At 38.2% G+C, this 10,344-nt stretch overlaps 1 long non-coding RNA gene and 1 pseudogene across 1 annotated transcript; both read right to left on the bottom strand.

The window, feature by feature from the left end:
• Positions 1–1,000: 1,000 nt before the first annotated feature.
• On the bottom strand, positions 1,001–7,149 carry LOC149040559 (uncharacterized; annotated as a pseudogene).
• Positions 4,376–5,906, bottom strand: LOC149040560 (uncharacterized). Its single transcript, XR_016179585.1, has 2 exons — positions 5,564–5,906; positions 4,376–5,029 (listed from the first exon to the last, which is right to left on the bottom strand). It is a non-coding gene; the product is annotated as an uncharacterized LOC149040560 (long non-coding RNA).
• Positions 7,150–10,344: the final 3,195 nt, after the last annotated feature.

Below are 10,344 nucleotides of genomic sequence, written 5' to 3'. Positions count from 1 at the left end.
ATCTCTGTTAGCATGGTTCAAATAATCTGATTGGCTGTACAAGACTAAAGCTGTCAAAAGTGTCAAACCATCAAAGTTCACTTTCTGCGATAGTTTACAAACTAAAATAGTTCGACAGGTCGAATTTAACACTTTTGCCTGAAGTTTTTAACTCTCTAATACAGAATCTTGAAGTGAAATGTTCAGTGAACTTCAGCCGAATTATGCATGGCTTATGAAAACACGCGAGTTTTTTCACATGACAAGGTAGAAAACAAACTGTTCAAGGCGAGTGTTTTTTGAATGAACGACAGCCGAATTCACCGGAACATGAATATCGCTCGGGAGTGGCAGCGCGGAAAAACTCGGCTGCAGTGACAGATGTGATTTTCCACTCAACGCATCGGAAAGGATATCAGAGCAAGCTCTTATTTTTTCACTCGAAGGGCAGCCAATGTAGTTTCTGAGGCTTGCTTTACTGTGATGACCGGAGATCGCCATGATGAGCGAGCCGCGATGGACTTCAGCATGATGATATTCGCTCAGACACCGTCATGATTAGAATGAATTTTAACAGTTATGCCAGTTTGTTTGTATTTTTCATCATTCCTGTTTTGTTCTGTTTTGTTTTTGAACACTGAACTTTTTATAAAATATGAGTGTTAGCTGTGTTTAATTTTTATTTCCGTACGTAAGCTTGCAATCTAACTGAGCGTGAATTAATCTTTAAAACTCGGAATGTCTATTTTGTTTTTCCTTTGAGGATTTTCGTATCTGTTGACGTTTTAATAACGTAAATAACGGCACCTGGTATGTTTACAAACCTTTGTTTGGTTCTTCTGTTACTACTTGCCGGCTCGCTTGTTCCGAAATTTCACTTTCAATTATCGGAAAAAAGCTAAAAAGAAGTCCCGGAAAAGGTCGAACATAGTACAATTTGGCAGATGGCGTGACAGCTTTAGCTCAGCTCTATGCTCTATACTCTCATAGAGCACGCTCTTTCAACCAATGACTGCGCGCGTTATATCTGAACTTTAATTTTTATTGATATTTTGTCGACTGGCTTCGCTGCCTTTCTTCAGTTGCGGGGTACCACTCACACTAAGAGCCGCGACGTGCTGGTTAATGGTTTTGAGTTATTTTGGAACCTTCTTCTTATAAAATCCTCAATAGCAAACAGCACTCCCCCGATGTGGTTTCATTTTCCTTTTCCTTGAAGATCGAGGCCAGTGGGGTACGTACACGCTGCGCTTAACACATCACAGGTGGGTGAAAACTCCAGAACAGCTCTGTAAGGCGTTTTCTTCATCGAGTGAAGAAAATTTTCCCTTACATAACTTTTGTTTTAAAACATTTACCCTCCAGTTTTTTTACATTTCCTTCGAAGAAGAACTGTGAAGATTTCAGCTTTTCGTTATGCGTTCCTCTCAACACTGTGTGGCGATATTTTTGTGTAGAAACAACGGGGTAATCGTAAAGCTGAATGAAATTCATCTCGGGTAAATTACGGAGATCGCTCGACCATCCAACTGCTGAAATCCTTACCATAGTCGCTTCGTTTTTGAAGTCGCTCTGGTTTTCTTCTAGGTCCTGGACATCTGTAGGAAGTTCTCGGTTTTCTCCACTAATCGATAGAAGGACGTGTCACATCAGCAAAGCATAAACTTTCGATCAGTAAGTCGGCTCTAATTCCGCCCGTCTGTTCTGAATTAGATTTTAAGAGCGACGGTCAGGAAATATCGACCAAAATCTTAATTTCGTGGCAAGAGTTGAAAAATCGCTTTCTTTCGTTTTTTGTCCATAAGTAGCTTTTAGGTAGATAAGATACCTGATGTGGATTGTTCCCGCCAAAAGCTTTTTATTTTTTAGAAAAATAAGAATATCAATTTTTGTGGTCGGAGTCACAAAATTGGCTAATCATTTATGTAAAATTTGCATACATCAACTTGCCTCTCGTTCGCAAATAAAGTCGCACGGAGAAATTTGGACACTTCATTTCAACAGAATCACTGTTCTTCTTTTACTAGAAGATTCTTTTAGAGCAAAAGCGACACTCGCCGAGCAGAAATTATTCAAAAATGAGGAATAGGTTTTATGGATAACAAAAACTCCGTTTTGTTATTGATTTTCGACGGCAATATTGCACATGTGGTATAACTCCAAATTGACTTCATTCTAGTTAAATCCCACATTTAGACATACATCTAAAACATACCTGGGAATTAGCTTGGGCTATTGAAGGAAATCTCTATAAGGCAGTATCGAAGTTAAGGAATTTTCATGGTGGGTCGGCGGTAATTGTGTAAACACTTCCAGTTTCGAAATCCATGAAAGTGGATATTTGATCCCCAAATACTCATTTTTCTTAATCCTTGTAGGTTTTACAGTTGCAAAGTTGCGTTTCTACTTAAAGAGTGAGATAGAAAAGCCAAACTGGGTGAGTTTTGGCCATTTTGAAACGCTAAACTCTTTGTTTCGTGACTAAACGTGATATTGGGGAGTCGATTACTCACGGAATCACAATAATAACAATGTATTTCTTGACGGCGTATGAGAACAGTGTAAGGGTATAATTGAATGAGTAAAACAGCAAGTTTTCAGTGGAAAATATGGCTCTCAAAACTCGTTTGCCATGGTAACGTCAATGCTGACGTACAAGTCACGACGACTTTAAAATGTCCCCAGATGATTTTTAGGAAAAGTCGCTGGGTTTGGTGCTCAAAGCTTGAGTGGTTTCGAAATTGATCAACTTTTAAGCAAAGGGGGCTTCAAACCTTTCCCGGTCTAAATAGGGTTAAGGGTGTGAATAAAATAGAAGAATGTATGGAATGCCACGAGTAAACGTAAAAGCTAAACCTCGCTCAACTTTTACGTTTACGTGCGACCTTTCAAACATTGCCTCTATTTAAATTACGCGCCTAAAAGCTACGTATGTATGCACGTGAAATTTACGCGACAGTGGGAATCCACCCTTATTCACCTACCTAGACGCGAGCAGTAATCAATTAGAGAGCACTCATGTAGTAGGCAGTCGAGTAACATTCATAATACACCTACGCCAGGCGCGCAACAAAGTTATTTCCCTTTTCCACTTTCTTATTTTACCTTGAAATCAGTCTTGAGGTACCGCTTTGCCTCCTTTAAAGCTTCCTTTTGTGTTTTTGCCCATGTAAGACCCATTCCGTTTTCCCCGAGCTGGTACACAACGTTCACAAGATCTTCAAATGCCTGCGCACCAGAACACCTTACGAAATCTAACCCTTGCAATGACTTGCGAGTCGAAGCGGAACAAACATGCAGAATTCTTAGCAGTGTACTGCGACTCATGGGTGTGAAATCATGCTCGGCAGAATATTTTTGGTACTGGCGAACCATTCGTTCAGGTATCATGTTCCGTAACACATTTGGAACCTGGACGACCTCGTTAGTTGACAATGTTATTGTCTTGGCTCCGAATGGAAGATCTTGAATTACATGGGAGCTTGTGATAAAGTCTAGGAAATGCGCTAATTTTGCTTCAGGTATGAATAACTTCGTTGGTGCATTGGTAGGCACCAGTTTTCCACTGCCATGGACTGCATCATGCTGCCTGGCGACCTTAAACCGATAACGTGTCAGGCCTTGGATTCACTGTTGAATTGTTGCCAAGCTAACATTATCAGCCATTATGGACAATATCTGCCTGCGAGAATCCCTTTCGTTTGCATTTTTGTAGCAGTTTGCCAGCGTGTACATCAATTCTTTATCCAAAACACTAGAACAAGTGTGATTTTCAGTTTCATTTTGTTTTGAGGACATAATAGATTCCCAGAGAAGATCTAGATCATTAGGCGCTATTTCACCAAGAACAGCTGAAACCGCTTGCTTGGCTTTGCGCTAAGGTGGTCATTAGGTTCTTCCGACTTCATTCCTGTAGTGCTTGTCTCGGTTTCTTCTAGGAGGGTTGATGGTAAATATAATGACGTTTCTTGCTATAGTAAGTCATGTGCTACCACCGAACAAGGAGTACTTGCAGCATTTGGAAGGTTACACATCACGCCCTAGACAAGGATGCAAAATAAATATAACGTAAACTGTATTAAAAAAAATTAATTGGGTACATAATTATCAAAGTTAACCAACACTTAGACAAAGATCAATAATCCCTCCTGATCTTTGTTGCCTTTATTATGGACTAAAAATAAAACCTTTTTTGCTGCCTTCATTTATGATAAAAAGTGCCTAATTTATTACATAAAATACCTTTCATTATGACAAATAAGTACGAACTTTAAAGCGAGTAGTAAAGGAACCCGTAGTGGTATATTGGAAACCCGAAACGTTTTTCTGGGCGTTATTCACCGTATCCTTAACCTTGAGAAAATCACATGAACTCGTATCCCTAGCGGTATAAGGTGGATGCGTGTGTGTAGGTGGGGGCAAGTGGAAGCAAAAATGCAGTTTTTTTAAATGAACCCTTTATTCTTAAAAGAACAATTTGGCCTCAGCTTACCATCGCGGACTACGTGGTCTTTAACTTGTTGCCACTGCTTCAAGTTCTCAGATTTTGGTGAGAATAAAAATAGAAAATCCGCTGAATAAATTTAAACTGTGTGCAGACGCAAGGGCGACATAAAATGCACGGGGTATTAAACCTCTTCATTATCTGCGGAACTCAGGAAAAACTGACGTAGAGGGCACAAAATAAGCATATGGTATTGTTTTCTTGGATACCAGCACACAGTCTGAGGTCTACGAAATCGGTTAATTTGTGCTCTCTATCCCTATTCGTTACATTTCAAGGAAAGGCAGTAAGGAAACGGGGCCCGCTCATGCAGATTTTGTGATGATAAGGTCCCTATCCATTTTTTTTTTTAATCTTTTTTGCCCCGCGGGCCTTGTTTGGTGCCACTGTTAATAACACTATTTCCATTGAGTGCCAGTTCAGAACTTACAGAAGTCTCAATGGTCTCAGTTTCCTCGTAAGAAAGGTTCTTGGTCTCCGGAAGCTTTGTGGGCAGCTCCCCTATTTTCTGCATGTCAAGATTAACCCGGCAGTTGCGACAAATACCTGTTGAGTGAATCGATGGAAAATGCAGGTTTTTGCTGATACGATATAATCACTATTCTGAACAACTACGGTCTTAATTTACACAAGTAAGGGAACCTGTTTTAAAAAACTTTAATGATAGATTTTCCTGCCATTTCCTATACTTCAACTCTTCAATTCCCTACCCTTTGATATACCTGAAGCCTGATAAAGGTACCCTTTAAGGGCTGAGTCTCCCTGTAACTATCTATAAGCCATCAGGGAATCTGCTTTAAAAAGCTGTAATTTTAGGAGTCCGGTGAAGGCTTCTAAATTTACCTTTTTGCTGCTACAATCACTAATATAAAATGTTAGAGTAATGAAAGGAAAAGAAACACTAAATAAACAAAGGCTATTGAATTTGCGACCGTCACGGCTACTTAATTATTGAAAAAGTCAAAACAAAACAAAAAGAAAAGTGCTTACAAAGTGCTTTAATTGAAGTGTCAGATCATGGACCGCCATTTTAGAGCTGGTCTGTTTGGTTGAAAAAGATGAAAAATGATGTATACATACCTGAACCAACTGGAATAAAAATTCCCAGTTTCTTCCATGTCAAATAACAAGCACTTTTGCCAAGTCCTCTTTCTGCCTTTGCGTTTTTTGGGCTTGTCCGCCGTGCTTCGAGATTGGCGGAGGAACTCAGCACAGATTCGATCCTCGACGCCACCTAATACCAAGGGATGAGCTGTGCCGGGGACAAATCGTTAATTCCGAAAGGTCTAACTCCGAAGAAAAGGATGTAGATACTCTTCCCAAAATAAGTTCGATTTCGGTTTCTACGTCAGTTATTGACAAGGAAGACTTATGACCCGCGATGTCTCTTTTGCAGTTCAGAAATGGAATAACCTCAGTTGATCTGCTCCTATCTCTGGGGTCATAAGAACAAGAACCGCCGACTAAGGAGCTAAAAGAGCACTTAACGTCCCTGATGACTCAAAACTGGCAAAACAAATTCACCCCAACTTCGCTAATTAAATATTTCCTCTTTGCATTTAATTGACTAATTCAATTTACTACGGCTAATAAACTGCTTCGAGCTTTAGCCAACTCTGTCATTTCTTCAACAAATGATAGAAATGAATCCTCACAATTGAAGAAAATATCAATTTAAAAAAGCATCTATGATTTTTGTGTTTCTGTTCCGATTCTTCTGAAACCAAAGGAAGCGGAAAAAACAAGTATAAAAGTTAAACAGGTTAGCCGAGAGCTAATCAAATTACATCCTGATATTTATCAGGGAAAACATCTTATACTGAAAAGGAAAACTTCCACCTTAACAATGAGAAAAAATAACCTATCTTTGGCCGATTACCTTTTTTCAATAAAAAAAGGACGAAAAGCTCACACCAGAATCGTTTTCAGTACGCTTTCGTGTATATTCCGGCCTGCTGTGTAAAAACTCCGCTTGACGTTACGGTCACGCAACAAGAATTGTTTACTCAGCCGTTGTAAAAAATTTGAATGAATTACTGTCATTTCAAAACCTTCGCGTGAGGCACTGTAAAGAAAACCCATGCTGATTCTAACATATTATCAAGGACAACCTTAAATCCCTCTAATGACATAGTTAAAAGGAATATCTGAATTATACCACATAGTGAAAAAAAACATTTGAATTAAGGAGGTATTTGCGGGATTTTTCACGTTTGAAAATACAGCACTTTCCTGCGCGTTGTTTGCTATTTATGAACAACAATAAAGATAAGTCATATAGTTTCTGGGAAAGTACGGCACTCACTCTATCAAAATTCGGTGTCATGATCCTTTGAATCGTTTTTCCTTGAAGACCAAAAGTCAGTTTAAAATATCAATTTCACACTTGCTTGCGGGACCTTTCGGGATCGTCGCGGGTCAAATTTGTTTTTCTCAGTTTTCTCAGAATTAAAGCGCTCCGGAAGAAAAAGAAATACATTAAATTTCTTCTATTCTTAGTAGCTTTTTATAGTCGGAAAATAAGCGAAATTCATTTTTCAACTCTTGCCACTCAATGGTCGATATTTCCTGACCGTCGCTCTTAAAATCTCCCTGAGATCTTTTGCTTTGAGTTTCTGGATGTCATCTAATGACGAAATTTCCATATAGTTGTAATAAAGAACCATTTTGAAGGGAGAAATTGCATTGAAAAGTGCATTAGAACGTGAATGTCAGCAGATCAACTGTTTGAAAGAACCGCCGGGTCAACCCCAGCCTCGTTATTGTGTGTGCGCGGTTACTAATCCAATATGGTGCCGGTAATTGTAAAAATGTCTATTGCCTATCTTAACTCAAGTTATTAATTACAGTTATGGATTATATTTTCAATGAAGTATTCGCAAGATAACTGCGTAGAAGTTTTACGAACAGAATCTTTATAGCGATGGTAAACATTGAGCATTTAGTTATATAAAGATTGCGTTTTCGAAAGTTGGTCATAACTTCTTAATTAAAGACTTTATTTTCTTACAAGGGGAATCTCAAGTAAAGCAAACATACCGGACAAGACTTCAAAAGAATAATCATAATTAGACAGTCCAATTTTTTGTCGTAATATCATATTTTATGTTAAAAACTATTTTAATTAATGAGACATTAATTGACAGCCTTACGTTCCACTGTCTCGCAGGCGGGATCATAAAGGAGGTAATTAGAGTATGTTAATTTGAGTGCAAATGAACCGAAATTTTGGATAGAAGCGTACATCTATATTTCGTTAATTTGGACCAAGTTTTTTACCTTATCATAGTCAAACTGCAAAATACTATCGGAGATAAGCTATTTCCTAGATCCTAGAGTTAAATTTTCTAAAAACTGTCGTCCAGTAACTGAGAAAATTTAACATTATAGACGGCAACAAAAATAAATAATTTCTTCCTGTGTCAATATCATAGGCAACAAACTAGAGAAAGAGATCATTTTCGTCGCGTTACGATCATTAAGAGTATCAATGACATATTTCCGTCCATATTGATTCAGTTTTCCTCATCACATCGAAAGCAGAATTTGCGAACGAATCTTAAGAATATTTTGAACTTAACTCACTGATAACGAAAGTGTTTCTATCCTTCAATGAATTGGGTTTAAGTCAAATGCGGAAAGGGCGGTTTTCAAATGGATTTCAAAAGAATAATCATAAAGTAGACAGTCTGATTTTTTGTTGTAATATCACATCTGAAACTATTTACATGAACAAAAAAAATTATCAACAGCCTTGTGTTTCACTGTCTCACAGGCGGGATCATAAAGGAGGTAATAAAGGGGAAAATGATAGCTTAATTCAATCATCATCGTCGATTATTTTTCGTTCCACTACAAGAGAAAGAAAACCCTCCGGAAGCCCATTAATCGTTGCACTTGTATCGTTGTTTAGCTTTCTATGGGCGACAAAATGCTTTGCTTTTCATTTTAATCATTTAGATGTTTGTACCGTTTCTATTCTCAGTCAACTATCACATGAGTCTTCTCGTCAACACTCGGCCAAAATTTCGATGCTAGGATTCAAAGACTGGATTGTATCACGTAACCATTCTGCAGATCCCAGGTCATATTGATGGCTTTGTTGAAAATTCCTTATTTGAACTAATCAGCCTTTTTGAAACCTAGGACTCCCAATTTATATGTGGTTGCAACAGCTAAGTTTTCTAGCTCGTTAAATGATTTTTCTCCCCTGTTTCTGCCAGACGCCATAAAGCGCGACGATAAAGTAGTCGACGAAATCTTTTGACATCAAAAGATAAAATACGGTCGTAAAATGCAAACTTTAAAAACACCGGTTTACTGCGGTAAATAGTTATCAGTAAGAAAAACGACTTGATAAGTGGTCGTCCCCCATGCAGGATAACTTGAATAGCTTCGGAATAAAACCTGCTTTAAGAGTAAAGATGAAAAACCGTAAAGTTTTGCGAGAACATCGTAACCCGTAATAGCCAAAAAGTTTAAGGTAGGATAAGGACTCTTTTTCTCCCTGGGAGGCGGGGCTGTCAACTTCAGAAGTCATTAATTATGGCGGCTGTAGCGGCAAGGTATTACTTGATTCGGATTTGGCTCGTCAACTTTTATCAGAATTGCACTTTTTATCACAACCAGTTTTCAGGATTGTTAGTGACGATAACAACAGAATTCAATTTTCCACGGCCTGAATGAAATAACAAGGTATTGGTTTATGTAAGGTGAACCTTGATCTCACGGCTATGGCAAAATGAAGCTTAGCTCTTTTCCTCGTTTCAGTTATCCGTCTACAGTTTATAATTTGAAAGAACGCAAAGACTGATGGCACAAAGTTTTTTTTTAGTAAAACAAACACTCGCTGCCTGAACACATCATTTTCAAACATCCTTCGTACTTTCATCGTGAGCCACCCCAATGTAAGTGCAAATGCAAGCGCAAGCGTCAACGCAAGGAATAAACAATTTTTCATTCTCTTGAGTGCATTTGCGTTCGCTTCCCATAGTCGGCTCAATCATTGTCGGCCATCTTGTAAAAATACTTCTACTGCGCTTGCGTATATCTCTTTCCTTGTGTTTGCTTTGGACTTATCAACTCGCTTGTATTCCATTTGCGTATGCATTTGCATTTGTATCGTACGTGTGAACCAGTCTTCAGATCCTTCCATGGAATGACATACTTATAAATAAAGAGCTGAATACTACTAATAATTATAATAACATTTATTTATACCGCGCAAATTCAACTGTGCAGTTTTCAAATGCGCCTTACAATTAAATATCAAAAAGTAAAATACAGATATAAAATATGACAATATGTAGTCAAAATTACACTAATGAATAATTATCTAGTCTATAAATTACAATACTATATCAGAAAAGGCTTTTTTAAAAAGGTGAGTCTTCAAATTACGTTTAAAAACTTTAAAATCGGAGGTGCATCTAAGATCTAAAGGATGATCATTCCACAGGTTTGGTGCGGCGGCTGCAAAGGCTCGGTCACCAAGAATAGGAAGAGTCGTGAAGTTTGGATTTGAAAGCAGATATTTGTTATTTGATCTGAGGTTGTAGGAAGAATTAGGTTTAAAGTTTACGAGAGATGATGAATAATCAGGAGATGTACAAGGGATTGCTTTGTGACTGTTTATAATAATCTTATATTCTATTCTAAACGTTACAGGTAGCCAGTGTAATTTGTATATTATTGGTGTGATATGGCAATACCGTGGTGCTAGATACAAAAATCTTGCGGCTTTGTTTTGAACACGCTGCAGTTTAGTGAGAGCGCACTAGAGTAGTCCATATAAAAGTGAGTTACAATAGTCCAATCTGCTTGTGATGAAAGCGTGGACTAATTTCTCGGTGGCGGGAAGA

The sequence above is a fragment of the Pocillopora damicornis genome, chromosome 9, assembly GCF_964200805.1.
Source record: "Pocillopora damicornis chromosome 9, jaPocDami1.2, whole genome shotgun sequence".
NCBI lineage: Eukaryota > Metazoa > Cnidaria > Anthozoa > Scleractinia > Pocilloporidae > Pocillopora > Pocillopora damicornis.
Note: the sequence above shows the minus strand (reverse complement) of the source record. Positions and strands in the feature narration are given on the sequence as shown.